Source organism: Protopterus annectens, chromosome 10.part0 (assembly GCF_019279795.1).
Source record: "Protopterus annectens isolate FY-2018-M chromosome 10.part0, PAN1.0, whole genome shotgun sequence".
NCBI classification, from domain to species: domain Eukaryota; kingdom Metazoa; phylum Chordata; order Ceratodontiformes; family Protopteridae; genus Protopterus; species Protopterus annectens.
This window is the reverse complement of record NC_056744.1, coordinates 1,766,793,086-1,766,812,621: the sequence shown is the minus strand read 5'-3', so window position 1 is coordinate 1,766,812,621 and position 19,536 is coordinate 1,766,793,086.

The window sequence follows — 19,536 nt, the reverse complement described above, 5'->3', positions numbered from 1 at the left end:
TTGAAACTATGCAATAGAAGGTGCCATATAACTGCATGAGTTTTCTCATAATCGCAGATGTTCCTTTCAGTACACTCACTCAGAGCTGGTGTGAGCTGGTGTGAAAATCTTGCTAACTATATGTAAATAAGGATCTGCTTGCAGTAGTTTTTCTTGCAAGTTATCTCTTACAGCATTAACTGACTACATCGGTGTGGTATATTGAAGATTTACTCACGGTTGGCTTGGTTTAATCATGAGTGTGAATCCCGCTTAATTAAAGCCAGCCCTGGGCAAATTTCAATATACCACAACCACAGAGTCGGTTATTGCTATTATACAATGACATTATCTAAGAAAAAAAGTACTTTTCTTAAATAATGTCGTTGTATAATGGTGCATTACTGTTCTTCCATGGCTGGTGGGTATACTGCTTCCTTGTGCTGATGTACTGTGCATGCGTATGGGACTTGTGTTCCCACACATACCCAGTACATCAGTGCTCGGGAAAGTAATCAATGGAGAAAAGATCTCCGTTGCTCCGCTTTTCCATTCTTTCTTTCTTTATTTATTTATTTAAATTAAGAAAATAAAAAGGTTTGGGAAGTTTAGGGGTAGGAGAGAGACAGAATGGAGGAAATGTAAGGGAAATCGGGTACGCTTCTTTAGTTTTAAACAATGTACCTGATTTCCCTTTTATTTTCTGCATGGTGTCTTTCTAGTACGTCCAGAGTCTGGACTACAAATTTTGTTTATTTTTGTTGAAAACAAATTTAAAATTAAAGAATATACCAATGAGAAAAAGTCCAGGAGACTGGACCTTTTTCCATTGGTATATTTTTGGATTTACAACGGGCATGCTGGTTGGGCTGGCCAATTAGCGTGCTCATTTTAGAATGTTAATGGCCATTCATTGTATAATGAAAATTAGCCCACTGCAAGACAGAGAAAGTGACAGGCTGAAGTAAATCAGTTTAAAAGAAGATTAGTGCTTCTTGGTCTAGTGATACTTGTATGGGGCTGTTAGTGAGCATTCCCTGACTACAGCCCTCAGTACTGAACCAAAGTAATCTTAACTGTAAGTAAGTCATCAGTACCCTGCACTAAAGTGACATACCATTCACTTTGTTAAAGTGAGTGAGTGGATGTACATGCTTAGTGATTGAAACTCTCCATCACACCATTAGACTAAAAACAAGGGCTACAGCCATATAATGGGTGAAGCACACTCCTAATTGAATAGGACCAGTATATATCTACATATGCTGTGTGCATTTTGGTCCCCATGTCTAAGGGTCCACAGTATCGCATACTTGTGAAAAAGAAAAAAGTACCCGAACCAAAATAAATAAAGGCTTTCAAACTCATCTAAAATAAAACACTGATCAGCGATTGGCCACAGTAGTAAGCACTTTTATAGCTAGCTTACAATGTTATTCAGACTTGTAGATATTCTTTTATACATGTGCTTGCCCAGTCTTTTTGTTGTGGATTTATCTTTTGTGAAACGCCAAGAAAGGTGTGAGCTACATCCTTCTGCTTGGTGATTTCTTCAGATTATTCCAGACCATCCCTTTTGTTAAGGAATTGTAGAAGAGTACAGCATTACTAATGTCATTTGTAGAATCCCATGCTACCAAAGGGAATAGCAGTAATAGGAACAAAGAGTTTGGACTTGCAGGTATCCTTTGTTACTACCTAATCTGAATGCTGAAAGGAAAGAGTGTTTTCTTGATTAGTTACAAAAGACCCTTTCATTCTGCATGTTAAAACTTTGCTTGGCCTTCATGAGAACAGTTTTCTCTCTTTGGGAAGCAAAATGTATTGAGATTGGTCTAAACAGTTTACTTTAGTCTGCTGCAGAGGTATTCAGCTTCTGTGTCCATTCAATGTGTCCTTTGGCGTAGTACTCCATCACTGTATCAGTCTCCTCCTGGCAGTTGTTCAGTGTTCCGCTTCTAGCTATTCTGCAGAATTGGAGAATCTTGAGGTTTTTTTTCACTTTCTGTCCTACAAATCTACCATGATTCCAGTTCTTTGATCATAGGTTCTGCAGATATACAGGTGACTTAACTGGTGAAAGTGTTGTAGCTGGTGAAACTGCCAATATATTCCTTTTTAAGCCTTTTACTTCTCCCTGGCATGCATATCAATCCAGTAATTTAGATGGTCATGTGAATAATAGCATGCCATTCAGGCAGTACCAGAATTTTTTTTTTTAACATCGCTGTGGGATGCAGCTCAAACAAGGAGATGTTTCTATCACTGCATCTGGTCTACAAGTCCAGCAAAGAGTTTTGTTTCAACCATGATTCTGGGGTCTGTCCTTTTCTGATTAGATGGCCTTCCAAGACTCCTCTCTTGTACCTTTATTATTGTGTAGCTCAGTGGCTTCTTCTGTCATGGTAGTTTGCTTCTTCAGTTCAGTCCAAGCATATGATCCATTAAAGGTTGTCCTTAATACCAGATACAACAGATATGTTTTTACTATGACAGTTGATTTATGAGACTATCCTTTCTGATGAGTCAGTAATCTCTGCCTTCTATCCTCTGTAGGTGGGCAGATCTTACATCTCCAAAGTGTGTAACGCGTTTCTTCAGGTAAGTGTATAATGGCAGATTACTTATTAATTATTGTATATGCTAAATCTGCATTTTATGTATTGATTTATCAGTGTGTGCTTGCAAGAGGCTGAGAGGACAACTTTCAGGATGGTAATGAGCGTACTTAAACTGTGTTTTGTCAAAGCATATACTTTCTCACCCTCTGAGAAGGAAAAATGCCTGAGTCCAAAAAAGGTGCAGAATTCTGATTGGGTGAAAGGCTAAACCAGGCATAGGACTGATCAAGAAGGATCAAATCAGAGATCAATTGTGTACAGATTCTCTCCATTAGTATACAAAATAAAACCCCTTGCAGTATTCTTCCTGGAACTGAAGGTTATGAGGAGATGTTTCCAATGTTGGATCTTTCCTCATAAGACAAATACTGAACCTGTTTCAAAACTTGATGTAGGTTCATAGGTACATACTAAGCTTAAGGGCCATTGAGAAGCTTGGCTCTGACACCCGTTGATATTGCCTGTGGTAGAAAGATTATTTTCACTGCTACAAGCATGGATTTATGGTGTTCAATACAATTGTCAGGTCTGCTTTTGAAAATAGGGCAGTCATTTGCTTGACTTGTAGAGAGAGTTTATTTTAGAGGCAGTGAATAGACTGTTTTATGTATCTGTTATTCCAACAGCTGTTAATGTTGAGATGGAGGTTAAGGTCTTTGATATGAGCCCTTCAGTGCTCAAAAGGCTAAACAGACAACAACCATCAGGAGTCTGTATGAGACAGAGTGCAGAGAAAGGTCTTTTAGATTTTCAGGTGGTAAAAATCAGAAATATCCTTTGCCGGAAACCTTTACTAACTTTAAAGATGTCAAAGGTTCATGGCTAATGACAATTACAGCCCATATACGCCTGGCCATGCAATCCAGATGTGACGTACAAATGTGATTTATATAGAGAGTGATTTACTGACTGCCTCTGTCCGTCAGAGACATAGGCACCAAACCAGGGGTAAATTAATGATTAGCCGCCCATTGGTCCAAGTTGTGCTTAAAATTGAGAGAGAGGAACTCTGCTTCACATAGATGGGGAGCATGTTCCAGAGCATTGGAATTGTCTTAACATATCTGCCTCTCCAACGTGTCCTACTTGTGTTGCAAGCAGAATTTGGGTATTTTAATGCAGTAGCTCTGATGCCATTTGTTTTGAGGATGTGCAAAAGGTTAATCAAAACAGGGTCCAGGGATGCCTGTATACCAGATAAAGATCACATTTCAAAAGTCTGTTTGATACCCAGTAAAGAGACAGGGCTTTGAGGTAATCAGCGTAGGACATTCTGTTTACTCCCTGTATTATTTTTGTACAGAACCTTTGTGTGGATTTTCCAGTTGCTGCATGCGTCTGATCAAGTACATAGTGAAGGGGCATTATACTCTCTGGGTCTGATGAGGGCGGAGTACAGTAGTTATGATGACCTCTCCGGACCTAGATGCCATGTCCTTGCTTATAGTTGCTCAGTCTACACGAGTTCCCAAGATCCCTGACTAGTGCATAAATGTTTAGGGGTGTTTTATTGATGAAGTAGTTACCCAGGGAGGTCAACTTCCCAAAAGATACCATAATGCATTATTAGTAATGAGTTTTAAGCCATGGCTTTGGCACCAAGAATTTGTCTGAGTTTAGATTTCCTGAAGGTTATTCTCATCTTAGAGTTAGTAAAATGCTCCCAGTTTGCAATCATCTGTGAACTTAGTTAGCCAGAGGCCTTTGACATCCGAAAAGTAGATACCAAAGGGGAGTGAGCCCATCACAGAGCCCTGGAGGACTCCACTGGTGGCCAGCCTCCTTGTGGAGGTGGTCTCACCAATTCTAACATTCTGGATTCTATTGGTGAACTAGCTAGCTATCCAGTGTGTTATGAAGGGGTTTATACCTAATTGTGAGATTGGTGACCACACCCGTGTGGGTATTGTATGAAATGCTTTTGCTATATCCATGTTGGCTGTATGCACCATTTTCCCCTCATCCATTGCATTAATGACCTTTTCAAAGAAGTTCACAAGATTCATTAAGCATAACCTGTCTTTGACCTTCCTTTTTTTTCCTTCAAACAACAAATCTTATGTTTATGTAAATGAAAAACTTCCAAAATGATAATACTTTAGTTGCAGTTTACATCACAGACCCCACTGAAACAACTGTAGTTGCAAATATTATACATCACTTATAAAACATCCAGTCAGTCAGTTTAAGCATTACACGGCTCATTCAAATCCTGCCTCTTAAACCACATTCCTGCTCTGCATATATTGTTCCCACAATTCCCATTTTTCCTCTGTAGTTTGCTCCTTCCCTTTTCTAAAGATCCCAGTTTCAGTTTTATATTTGTTACTATATTCACTACTTCTAGTGAAGTCGGTCTAGACTTTGCTTTCCATTTTCTAGTAATTGCTTTTTTGGCCACCACAATTAGATTCAGCAAGGCTTTACTATGTCTAGGCAATTCTGATTCTGTAGCATAACTCAAAAAATCTTCCCAGTCAGTCCCATCTGCTCACCCAGCATCTCAGACAGAGCAGTTTGCAGGGAATCCTAAAAGTCTGCCAGCTCATTAAAAATGTCTTTTGGGTTTTCCCAGTTAGGGGTCACCATAGTTGATCACTGGTCCACAGATTATTTCGTAGTGGTATTTTTATGGTGTCTAGTTGCCATCCTGGCACCTAACCTTCACAGAAGGTACATACATTGCACCTACTTGCATGTCTTTAAAACTCACTTGACCGCAGGGAGGACATGCAGACTCAGCACAGAAGGTGCTCCAGTCGAGAATCGAACCGGAGAACTTTTTGCTGTGAGGCAACAACGCTAACCACTGCAACTCCAAAAAAATTTTCCCAGCTACCTTTGCCTGTCAGACCTCCAACATTTGCTATCCACCTGAGGAAAAATTCTTTGGAGTCTATATGGGGTATAAAAAAATTCCTATGTAAACACTTCCAGGAAGAGATCCTAAATCTTGTAGACTTTATTGCATATTTGGGAGTCATTGACCTTCCTTTTGTCCTATGACAAAGCCAAACTGGAATGGATCTAGTGTTTGAAATTCTCCTAGTTCCTTGTTGATGATTTCCATGATCATTCTTTTCATGGCTTTGCATACCCCCTTACCCACCCCCACTATTCCTATTTCTATACCATACTCCTCACCCACTAACTCCTCTACCCCCTCTTCTACACCTACCCTATCCCCATCTCCACCTCCCCAAAACTCCCCCCCCCTCCTGACTGCCCCCTCTTCTCATTAAATCCAATACCAACATCTACTATTAAGAAACTTCTTCAGAAATTGAAACCATGTACCAATGCTCCTGATAATATCCCTTCTTACTTTCTCAGTATAGCCGCTGAAACCCTTGCCTACCCCATTAGCTTTTTAATTAACCACTCTCTACAAGAATACACAGTTCCCCAAATCTGGAAACAAACCTTTATTATACCTCTACATAAAGGTGGTAACAATAATAACATTACTAATTTCCGACCCATAGCCATCCTGTCCCCCATTTCTAAACTCTTAGAAAAATGTGTCCAACTTCAGCTCCTTCCTCACCTCCTAGACAACCATCTTATAACTCCCACACAGCACGGTTTCATACCTAATCATAGCACCATGACAGCCCTCCTCTCCTTCCTTGAGGTTGTGAATAAAGCCCGTGACTCTGGAAAATTGTTTCCACCTTACTTCTTGACCTCTCCAAAGCCTTCGATACTATCTCACATAGCCTGCTCTTAAACAAACTCTTCAAACTTCACCTTTCTTCCTCCTCTTTGAACTGGTTCTCTAGCTACCTGTCTAACAGAAGCCAAGCTGTAAAATGGAAAAAAGCTACCTCCTCTTTCCTTGGTACCCCTACAGGAGTTCCCCAAGGCTCCATACTGGGTCCTCTTCTCTTCAACATCTTTATAAATGACTTCCACAAATCTATCCCTTTCTCTAGCATCATCCAATATGCGGATAACTCAACTATCATCTGTTCTGCCTCTTCTATTACTACCCTACAAAAACTTACTCAAGATGCCTTCTCTTCCACAGAACAATGGATGCTATGTAATCATCTAGCTCTCAATGCTTCCAAAACCAAATTAATGTTATTTACTCCTTCCAAAGTCATCCCTCCCGACATGGGTACCTTCTCAATTACTACTCTACACAACTCACCTCTTGAAATAGTATGAGAAACCAAGCTTCTTGGGGTCCAAATCGATAACCAACTGAAATTTAACTCCCACCTGCAAATTAACATCAAAAAAACACACCAGAAACTTGGCATGCTTTATAGACAGAACACCTACCTCACATCTGCCACTAAAATCACTCTTTCTACCTCCTTCCTAATACCATCCCTTCTATATGGTGCCCCACTACTAACTAATCTTCAGTCCTGTTTAAAACAACAGCTTACCTCCTGTTACAACAAAATTGCTAAATTCGCCACCAGCCAAAAATCCTCCACCCACCACTGCATCTCCCTCCATAAGCTAAAATGGCTAGAACTTCCCAATCAACTAACTTATACTCAACTAACTCTAGCCCATAAGCTTATTCTCAACCCATCCCTCTGTCCCTCTCTTTCTTCTGCCTTTAAAATGCACCTACCTAACAGAGTTCTAAGGTCAAATAATCAAAATCTACTCGAAGTACACAGACCGACTCATCCCCAGGCAAAACCTTCTTTCCTTCAGCCTGCTCGCCTCTGGAACTCCCTACCTCCACTCATCCACCACCTCTAACCACTCTGCCTTCAAAAGTCTCTTCACCTTCATCTAGCTTCTCAGTGGGAATGCTCTTGTTCCCACCCCACATAACTAACTCTACTTAATTCACCCTCAATACCATATTCTACTTCTATACCTATGATATTTATTCTCTAATCAGTATTATGTTACATTTATTTAATTCCAGTACATTTCTTCCTATTGTTTTAACTGTTATGACTGCTATTCTAATTGATGAGTTCTACATTTGTTTGTTTACACAATATTAATAACTCTCTGTACTAATATTGTAACTGTTAAATGTTGAAAATACCTTCTGTTATGGAGCTTTTCTCCCCAGGACTCCATTGAAAACGGGTTCTTTATGGCCCAATGGACTATCCTGGTAAACCAACGGCAATAAATAAATAAATAAATAAATAAATAAATAAATAAGACAAGTCAGCCTAATGGGTCTGCAGTTTCCAGGATCTGCTGAAGGTCCTCCCTTATGAAGGGAGATGACCATCACAGTCCTCCATTCATAGGATCCTAGGAGATTACTAGGCTAATGGCTCTGGGGCCCTTACAAGCCTAGCCAAGAGTTTATCCCCAGAAAAGAAACTACAATCAGCACCTGTCGACCCGGTCATTGAGGGACACAGGTGGAATCCCTGGGACAAATTTGTGGCTGCCCATCCACTCATCAAGGTTGCGCTTGAAGAGGGTCAGCGACATACTTTGCTTGATGTGTATGGGGAGTCTATTCCAGAGATGGGGCAGCCTCTGGGAGACAAACTGGTCTCTCCAGCAGGTTTTCTGAATGTCACATATTAGATTTAAGCCTTTTGATTGTGTACTAAGCGAGGAGTTAGACTTGCTGATATGGAGCATCTCTAGTAGGGCAGGTCTAAGATTGTCTTGTAGGTGAGACACAGATCACCACTGAGCAAATCTGTACAGTACAAAGTAGAGTGATAGTGATTTGAGCCTGTCCACATAGGATGGGTGTTTGAGGCCATGGATTCTCTTTGTGAGGTATTTCTGTGGCCTTTCCAGTTGGTGCAGGTGTTTGGAGAGGTACGTACCAAACGGGGCGTTGTACTCAATTATTGGCCTTATGAGGGAGGAGTACAGAGAAGTAACCTCCTGTTTTCTGGATGCAATCCCTTTACTTATGAGATGAACCAAGTGAAAGGCTTTTCTGACCACTGCCGCTACATGATGGTCAAATGTGAGATTGTTGTCAACTTGTGTACCCAGGTCTCTCTCACCACAGGTTGTGTGCTTAGGGGGTTGCCACTAATGTGGTAATCAAAAGGGGTCGTATTTTTGCCGAATGGCATGGTAGTACCTTTTTTTGCATTTAATTTAAAGCCATGACTTTGGCACCAGTCATTTGTTGCTGTGAGACCCTCTTGAAATACATTAACATCATTGGGGATTGTGTCAAAGGCTTTGGCCAAGTCAAGGTGAGCTGTGTGTACTGACTTTTCCCTCATCCAGTGTCTTAGTGACAGTCTCAAAAGTCAACCAGGTTCAACAGGCAAGATCTGCCCTTGACGAATCCAAACTGGGTGGGGACAAGTGCTTAGACATTGCCTATGTCCTTGTTTGAGGTCCATAATAATATGCTCCGTGGCTCTACAGATCAGACTTGCCAAGCTAATGGGGCAATAGTTACTAGGGTCAGTAGTGACATCACCTTTGTGCAAAGGGATGACAGTGGCAGTTCTCCACTCTGCTGGAATGAAGCCTGTACTTACCCTATGGTTGAATAGGGTGCTGAATGGTGAGGCTAGTTCTTGGAGATGTTGCAGAGTGTAGCGTGGGATACTATCGGGTCCCATGAAAGCTGTATTCTTTGCATTGGAATAGGGCCTTTAGCACTTTATCTACGGAGATGTGAGGTGAGGGGCAAGTATCTGTGATGTTGAATGGGGCTTTAGGGGGGACAGGGAGGGTGAATTTTGCACTTGAATGGGGCTTTAGGGGGACAGGGAGGATGAAGTTTGCACTAAACCTATCTACTAGCAGGCTGGCTAAGTCAACTGGATTAGCAGGTTGGGTAAGTCAACTGGATCAGTGTAAGTGGCACCGTTAAGAACTAATTCAGAGCAAACCTGGGCTTTGCCATGGAGGTTTCTGACCAAACTGAAAAAGGCTTTGTGGTTGGCCTTTGTTTTGGAGACTAGTTTCGATTCATAATTGGCTTTGGAGGTTTTCACTAGTGACCTAATTTGCTTGTTGAGGCTAAGGAGGGAGATGTCCTTCAAGAATGCAACTGCAGTCATAACATATGGGTTGTCCTGCCTCAGGCAGCCCTCGGTCGGCCGGATTCCAAAGTCTGGGTCCGACGTCGGCTGATGTCGCATTTCTCTCCGACGTCAGAGCGGCTGGAGTACATAAGCATCAGCCGACGCCATTTTCTTCAGTCTTTCTTGCCGCGGTGCCCGGCAGAAGCAGTTCGCAAGTGCCGGTCGGTCAGCTCCTGTATTCTTGAATCGAAGTCATCAAAAAAGCTAAGTACCCCATTGGGGACCTTTCTTGCCTCAGCCGATGTCAGAAATTACTGAAAAAGTTAACAATTGTCTGTCTTGTGGTAAACAAATACCTCATAAGGATTTCCACTCTTACTGTCTTCCTTGCCTTGGCCCAGACCACGATATCTCGGCCTGTGTCGCCTGTGCTCGCTTCAATAAGCGCACTCTTAGGCACCGGGCGGAGTTCGCTGAAGACTTTTTCGGTGATAAATTTGCTTATACAATGCCGTCGGAACTTCCGACATCGCAGACTCCTAAGAAACGAAAAGCCCGGGACCGACATCCTCAGCCCGCGTCTTCCACCGACTCCACACCAAAACCTACCGCGAGTGCTCCGGTTCCCCCTGAGACGGTTATTTCACCACTCCGAACCGAAGACACCGCTTTACCGACACCTCCGATACCGGAGGCCACACTGACGCCAGTTATAGATTTTCCTCCGGATACTGAAACCGAGGAAATGCCCGAGACCATTGCTGTAGATAAGGTCACTCCTGCACGTGGAGCTGCTAGGCCTCCTATGGCCATGTCTATTAAGGCCTACACACGTGCTAAGGCAGCCAGCAAGACCAAGCACCTTACTGCTAAGGCCTTACCTCACCCTACTCCTGAAACACAAATCATGACTATGGCCGCAGACTTAATTTCCATGATTAGAGGTTCACAGGCCCATCCTGAGAGAGGATCCCAGCCTCCTCCTGATAAGAGGCCCAGGGTTGAACCCTCTGACCCTATCCCTTCAGATGAAGATTCTGAGGACTCTGTTCACTCCGATGGCCAGGAAGAGCCCTTCCAGACCTATGAGGACTCGGATGCAGAGGATTCCATCCCCTCGGCCTCCCCTCCTGAGAATATTTCTTTTGGGGAAGTTCTGCATACCATGAGGGAACATTTTAAGTGGCAAGGCCAGGAATATTCTGATTCCAGAAAGCGCCTTCGAACCTTCCTTAAAAAGCCCCAACACAGGCCCCTGGCTATACCTCCTGTGCTTGATGTTTTGGATGACCTATACTCTGACTCCAGTGTTACCCTGGATACTCTTCCTCCTGCCCCAGCCAAGCCATACAGATATTATAGGGTCCCAGAAACACATTCTCATTTCTTTAGGGCCCATGCTGTTGATTTAGAAACTATTTCTCAGGGACCTAAAGGGGTTTCAGCATCCACCTCCAAAAATCCCTTGCCTTCCAACAGGGAAGCTAGGTCATTAGAGAGATGGGGGAAAAAGGTCTACACCTCCACTACTTTATCTATGAGAGCTCTGAATTGCCTCTTTCATATGTTTCAATATCAGGATTACCTGTTAGATGATTTACAGAAAACATTGGCCTCTCCTGAACCTTTAGACAGGAAGTCTTTGCAGGAAGCTGTACATAATTCTCAGCAAGTCAGCAATCACTTTCTGCAGTGTGGATATGATGCATTGGAAGCTTCATGTAGGGCAGCTATGACAGGGGCGGTCATTCGTAGACATGCATGGTTAAAAGAACAACCTCTACCAGATCATGTTAAAGCAAAACTTCTTGATGCACCTTTGGAAAAGAACAAGCTTTTTGGTACTAATGCTAAAGATGTGTTGAAGTCCATCGAGGAAAAAGCAAAATCAGTTCAGACGGTCAAAGATTTCCTCCAGGTTCAGCCACCCAGATTCAGCAGGAATTGGCCTTCTAAAAACTAGTCCTTTCCTAATCCTGAAAGATTTCAAAGGGGTAAAAACAGGCGTGGCCGAGGAAGAGGACAATACAGAGGTTCTTACAGGGGACGACAGTGGCAACCAGCAAACCAGAGAAGTGACACAGGGGTCTCCCCTGCCCCACAGGGACAATCTCAATGACTTTCCTCTACTTCCGCTGACCAAGGAGCAAATAGAAGCTCCCTTGGGGAAAATTATCTCTGTTTTCAGACAATTGGCACAGATTGACAAAGGACAAATGGATTTTGGACATTATAGACCAAGGTTACAGGTTCCACTTTCATACCTTACCAAGAAAACAAGGCATGCCAAACCTACCACAAAACCAGAGGGCAGAGGCTGTCAAGCAAATTTCTCTGCTTGCTCAGATCAAAGCAGTAGAAAGAGTTCCACAACAAGAACAAGGCCAGGGGTTTTACTCAAGACTGTTCCTTGTTCCAAGAAAAGAAACTCAATGGAGACCAATACTGGATTTGTCCGCATTAAACACTTTTCTCATAGTACCAAAGTTCAAAATGCTGACTCTACAGCAACTCCTTCCCATGCTGGGCAAGGGGTCTTGGCTGATTACTCTGGACCTCAAGGAGGCATACCTGCATGTCCCTATCAGACACAGCTGCAGAAGATACCTCAGATTTCTTGCAGGGCCAGAGCATTATCAATTCTCAGCATTGCCATTTGGCTTATCTACTGCCCAGAGTATTTACAAAATGCCTGGCTTCAGTAATTGCTCATTGCAGGCTCAGGGATCCAAATTTACCCATACCTGGGCGACTGCCTCATACAAGCGGACGACAAATTGATTTTGACAAAAATCTTGAACTATGTCATACAATTGCTACAGGCTCTGGGATACACAGTCAACTTCCAAAAGTCAAGACTTCAGCCATCCCAGCAAATTACCTTCTTAGGAGCCAATCTAGACACAGCCTCTCAAATGGCTTACCTGACAGAAGACAAGCAAGAGAAGTTAACTCATTATTTCAAAGGTTTGGCAAAACTCACCCAGATGACTGCAAGGGGATTCCTACAGGCCCTGGGTTACATGGCATCCTGCATTCTCCTGGTTCCATTAGCAAGACTACACATGAGAAAGCTTCAATGGTACCTAAAAGCCTATGGTCTCAGCACAGCAACAACCTAGAGACAACCATACCGCTCATTCCATGCCTACAAAAGGAATTCCTATGGTGGGCCTCGGTAAGCCAGGCAAGCACAGGTATGTCATTCAAAAAACCTCAGATAACACAGACCATGACCACAGACGCCTCAGACCTTGGATGGGGCACATGGAGGGCAGATGTATACAACGACAATGGTCTCCAAAGGAAACACATCTGCATATAAACCAAAAGGAAATGCTGGCAGTAATGCATGCCATCGAGGCCTTTTGACAACAACTTCAGCAAGGCCATCTACTGATACGGACAGACAACACCACTGTGATGTGGTACATAAACAAGCAAGGGGGCACCCATTCCTACCCTCTTTGCAGACTGACAATGAATCTTTGGGAAAATCACTGAGCCTAAACATACAGTTGCAATCCCAGTTTGTTCCAGGCAAAGACAATGTGCTGGCGGACAGCCTAAGCAGGAATTTCATAGATCCACACGAGTGGAGGTTACATCCGAAAATCTTCACACAACTCACCTCAACATGGGGCAGGCCAGAAGTAGACCTATTTGCCTCCCACCTCAACCATCATCTACAAAAATTCTGTTCAAGGACATACCATCCACAAGCTTGGAAAATAGATGCTCTTTCATTCAACTGGAACTTTCTAAAAATCTATGCATTCCCACCTCTGCCACTGATGACCACAGTATTATTAAAGATCAAAGCAGAGAGGCCCAAGGGGATCCTAATAGCTCCAGACTGGCCAAGACAACACTGGTACCCACTACTACGGAGCATATGTCACAACAAAAAGTGGGCCCTTCCCCAATGGCCCCTACTTTTGACACAACACAACTTCAAAACAGTGCATCCAAACCTTCAGACACTTCAGCTAACAGCCTGGGAGATCCCATGAATAACCTCAATCTATCTCTCTCCAAGGATGTCCAGCGGATATTAACAGAAGCTCGAAGACCATCCACCAGAAAGGTTTACTTAGCAAAATGGAAGAGATTCAGCATTTGGAATACCAGCAAGGGACATGATGCATCATTATTGAATATCCCACTCATCCTGGAATATTTGGCAGATATGCTACAGAATGGACTCTCATATTCTTCCATAAAGATACTTGCTTCAGCTATCTCAGCTAGATATAACACTGATCCACCTGTGCTTTCACATCCTCTGTTAAGGCAATTCCTCAGGGGAATCAAGAACATTAAGCCACCAAGAAAGGCTCCAGTGCCAGCTTGGGACCTCAACTTTGTCCTAGAAAAACTGACTCTACCTCCCTTTGAGCCAGCAGCTTCAGTGGACTTACAATTTTTATCATGGAAGACAGCTTTCCTGTTGGCAATTACCTCAGCAAGAAGGGTTTCAGAACTACAGGCCCTAATGGCAACACCACCGTTCATAATCTTTCACAGAGACAGGGTCGCCTTAAGAACCAACCCTACTTTTATGCCAAAGGTGGTATCTAGGGTTTCTTTAAATCAAGCTATTCACCTGCCTACTTTCTTCCCCAATCCTGAGAGCAAAGGGGAAAGACTGTTGCATACCTTGGACATTCAAAGACAACTTCGCTACTACCTGGACAGAACCAAGACCAGTAGGAAGTCTGATCAGCTTTTTGTAGCTTACGCCCCTGGAGTACAAGGAAAAGCAATTTTCAAACAGACTATTTCAAAATGGATTGGACATTGCATCAGATTTTGTTATTCCTTCCATGGGAAGAATGTTCCAGCCAATGTCAGACCACACTCCACCAGAGCTACAGCCACCTCTACAGCATTCTTAAGAGGGGTGACTACAAAAGACATTCTAGAAGCTGCTACATGGAGCTCCGTGCATACATTCTCCAAACACTACAATCTCCCTTTATATTCCGGATCCAGAGCAGGCTTTGCTTCGGCAGTCCTGCAGGGTTTGATTGCCACACCATCTCTTTCCTAGAGCATTCCTCCTCCCCCAGCTAAGCTATGGTATTCAACCCATATGTTATGACTGCAGTTGCATTCTTGAAGGACATAGTACAGTTTTGTACCTACCATAAATGTAGATGTCCGATAGATATGCAACTGCAGTCGGATTTTCCCTCCCTCCATACCCCTCTATGCCTTGGGTCCACTCCTATCCCTGTTTCTCTTAGCTGGGGATATCTGTTATGGTGTATCTGTTTATTGCTTACTTATTTGTCTGGAATCCTGTTTTTGTCTTCCAATTTGATTACAGCCTTCCTTGGAGGGCACCTGGCATCTGGGGCAAGAAACACTGAAGAAAATGGCGTCGGCTGATGCTTATGTACTCCAGCCGCTCTGACGTCGGAGAGAAATGCGACATCAGCCGATGTCGGACCCAGACTTTGGAATCCGGCCGACCGAAGGCTGCCTGAGGCAGGACAAACCCATATGTTATGACTGCAGTTGCATATCTATTGGACATCTACATTTATGGTAGGTACAAAACTGTACTTTTTTCCAGTTGGGAATTTGTGCCTTTTTACCCTTGGACAACAGTTTCTTCCTTTTGTTGTAAAGCCTGTTGATAGAGTATGTCTACCACATAGGTTTGTGCTTCCTTGAGGAGCAGGTTTTAGTTCTGTTGAGTATGGCTGAGTCCATGCAGTTGTACAGGTGCTTGTATACTGCATTGGCATACTGTTCAGCATAGTTGTCTGCATCCTCTGAGGGAGGTGGTGGTGTGAAGCTACTGATACCCTCCCTTAGAAGGTTGTAGTCAGTTTTTGAGAAGTTTTTTAGCCTGGTTATGGCTGGGGGGGTTGGATGGAATAAACACTTCGAATGAGACAGACCGATGGTCTAATCTCACCAACGAAGAACTTACTATGGGGATGGTGCGGCAGTCACCCAGAACCAAGTCTAGAATGCTATCTCCCCTTGTGGGGGATGGGACAAGCTGGTCTAGCGCATTAGAATTGATGTAATCAAGGAATCATTGGGTGAGTGCATTAGACCACGTGGCGCAAAGCCTGTTTTAAGCCTATAGTTAAATGACTCCAGGGGTCCTGATAAATTGCATTCTAGACTGTTTAGGAGATATCCTTGGATATTATCAGGGCCCATTGAGGCTGTCTTGGCTTTAGCGAGTCCAGCTAGTGCATGCTCCCTAGTTGTAGTTGGAGGGGTTGTGTTTGAGGGTATTTCTTGGGGGATGGTTGTGGGTGAGAGAGGGGTAAAGTTGCAACTGATTTTTGTCTGCTAAAAGGTTTACTATATCACAAGACTCTGTGAATGTGGCACCATTAACCGCCTGTGTTCAGCACATTGCCTTGTGCTGTCCTTGAGGTTTCTGACGTAGCTGTAGAGGCCATTATGGTTATTCTTAACCTCAAAGTTGGCTCAGCTTGACCTAATTTAGCCTCTTAGGACCAATTTCCCCAGGGCGCCATCTTTAAACCCCTGGATTTGCTCATTGCTGCTGTGCGTTCCTGGCCGGCTATCCATTACATCCTGTAAGTGTGAGATTCTTAGTTTTTTCAAAGTTTTTGCTGTAATTATTATCTGGAACTGGCAAATCATTACCAGCCCTGTGAATAACTATGTGTGTTAAAAGTTGTTATATAGTATATGTGTGTGTTAAAAGTTGATATATAGTATATGTACCCCCCGAATGTATCATTGAACTGCATACTAGTACGTTTATTCTAATGTTTTCTAAAGACATGTGTTAGCTTTGATTTGCGTGTGTTTTACTATCTGTAGGTCTAACTGTGCATGGTACTACTGCTGTTGCTAGACAAGGTATTTTTTGAAATTGTGATACGATGCCTTGTAATCCTCCATAACGCTGTACCACTGCCTGTGAATAATACTCTAATTTCTAATCTCTACTGCCTTAGCTCTAAGGTTACATCAGGCTACAGAGCTTTCCAACAACTAATTGGTGTCTTTTCCAAGACGTTAACCACTTCCCCGTGGTAGCCGACCAAATTAGTACCTGTGCCAGTCCCCTTGAAGCTCATTTATTTCACAGGCTTTTGAAGCGCATTATACTTCCAAGCAATCTACACAGTATTTATGAGGCTCCCATTTCCTGCCTGTACTTTACGAATGTATGCTACCCCACTCTAGGGTATTTAATGGTCAGTTCCTCTATTGCAACTCTTTTTCCCCACAGGTCAACAGCAGCACTTCATTAGCAAGCGATACCCTTCAGAAGATATTTTTAAAATTAGCACTATTACAGCTCCAGGCTAAGCTCCTACATCCATGAACATACCCTCGTGTGTTGCAGTTTCACTCACTAGCCGCTTTTGGCATAAAACTAGCGATTTGTCCCTATATAAATGCAGTTAGTGGCACTTTTCTACAGCCCAGCTACTCCCATGTTGCTGCTTACAAGGTAGCATCTATTTTTACCCCTAGAAGCGTTTATCTCTAATTAGTTAATATTGCAATGATAAATCCATCCTAGCCATGTTGTGGCTAACTAGGCTGTGCTCTTCTGCTTACCAGCTGCACTAACGGCGTTTTAGCATTTTACTCCTCTCTGGAGGATTGTGTACCGCCATCTTCGCTCATAGGGACTGAACAATCCCCCTCCACCACAGTTTAGAATACTTACCTGCCTATACCAAACCCAATTGTTTTGTTAGTGCTATTACTGTATAGTTTGCCAAATTTTGGGGTATTTAACTGTGTGTAAAGCTCATTTTTTTCTGTGATACTTAGCTAGTTGGAGAACTTTGCATCTTTAATAGCATCTGTTACAATTGCTATGCATAGTGTAAAGTGATTTTAAGGACTACTTGTGTAGAGTTTGATATCTGAAGCTATGTGTTGTTTATATCTAGATTCTCTGCTCACCTTATCAGTTATATGTGTATGCTCCTTAATAGCTGATTAACCTATTAACCTCTGTTTTGTTTATACCTGCATTTGAATTATAACTATCTCCTCTCATTATTTTTCTCCAGTTTTTTGGCCTCTCTACCTACTCTGTTCTGGCTACTGACCCTGCCCTCCAGGACAACTAAGAACAGTCACAGAATCTATTTTTCTCCCAGATTGACTCAGTTCCCCAAAAGCAAAGTCCTACCTTCTCCCTGAAGTGACAGGAAAGGAATCCAAGAAAGTATGTTATATGGAACTAATCCTAATTTAATTTGAATGTAACACTTATTAGGAGCTAGGATAGGACTCCGGCCTGAGAAGCCTGCAGCCAAAGCACCGATATCTACCTAATCCCATCTCATCCTTTCCTTTACCTTTCTAACCCCTAGAGGGATTTTCCTCACTCTACATATTTGATTTTGGCCACTAGATAGCAGTCTTTACCCACCTATAACCTCTCTTCACCAAATGCTCTCACCATAACTGATATCTAGATGTTCTTCATTCCACATTGCTGCAGTCCTAACTATTGGGTAGTCCGCTGTCCAGTCGGCCCGAATACCAAAGTATATGGCTGACGTCGGTCAGGGCGCATTAGACTGACGTTAGTACGTCAGGGTACTAATGCGCATGACCGACGTCATATCCCCAGTCTTTTTTGCCGCATGGTCCGATGCAGAAGCAATTTTGCGAGTGCAGGTTGGCGTTCTGAAAATTTCTGAAGTCAGAGTTTCAGACCGAATCAAAGTTGGCTAAGTACCCCGTTGGGGATTATTTTGGTTTTTTCTTGCCTCAGTATTTAACCGGATGTCAGAAAAAGTAAATAACTGTATTTCTTGTGGGAAACAGATACCTCATAGGGATTACCATACTTTGTGTATACCTTGTTTAGGGCCTGAGCACGACGTTGTTGGATGCCGCTCTTGTGCTAGATTTAACAAACGCACTATTAAGAGAAGGTTAGACTGTGCTAGGTTAGTGTTTGGGAAGCGTTGTAACTATAAAATGCCGTCGGATGCTCCGACGCCGGCTTCGGCTAAAAAACGCAAGGACAAAACAGCAAAGCCTAGAGGGGAAGAACTGGCAGTCCCTGACGTCGGTTCTTTAGAGGGCTCAGTGGAGTCGGAGGTTTTGCCAGGTGTTTCTTTGGAGTCTCAGGGAGAGACTTTACTGTTACAGGATGTTTCTTCTCAGGAAGTAGGCCAGGCTGAGGGGGCTTCTCAGGTGGCTGTTCTTCCCTCACTTCCTAAGGTGGTTAGGGCCTCCCCTTCTGTTTCCAAGGCTTCCTTAAGGGGCAGGCCAAGTTTTGCTTCAGTGGGGGTTTCTCCTAGTGCTTCAGGGTCTTTGCCTAAGAAACATATGCTTAAAATGGCAGAAGATTTGATTACTATGATAAGGGTTCTATGCCCCTCCTGATAAGAGGCCTAGGGTGGAACCTGAGTTTGAGAGTTTTGAGCAATGCTCGAGGCTTCTGAGTCTTCTGAAGACTTGCAGGAGTTCCCTGCTTATTCTGATTCTGATGTGGATGATTGTACTCCTTCAGCTTCTCCTCCTGAGGATTTTTCATTTTCAGAGACTTTGCATTCCATGAGGGAGCATTTTAAATGGGAAGGCCAAGATTTCTCTGATTCCAGGAAAAGGCTTAGGGAGTTCTTGTTTTACCCCAGCATAGGCCTTTAGCTATACCTCCTGTTTTGAATGTGGTGGAAGATGTTTTTGCAGAGGCTTCCTTGAATCCTGATTCTTTGCCTCCTGCCCCAGTTAAACCGGATAGGTATTATAGGGTGCCTGAAGCTCATAAGTATCTTTTAAGAGTCCTAGGGCAGACCCGAAACTGTCTCTCAGGGGCCTAAAGGTGTAAAGGCCTCAGTTGTTAAAAATCCTGTCCCTCCTGATAAAGAGGCAAGGGCTTTGGATAGATGGGGAAAGAAAGTGTATACTTCTTCCACTTTAGCCATGAGGCGTTGAATTGTCAGTTTCACATGTTAAAATATCAGAATTATCTTCTTTCACAGTTGAAATCTAAGGTGGAT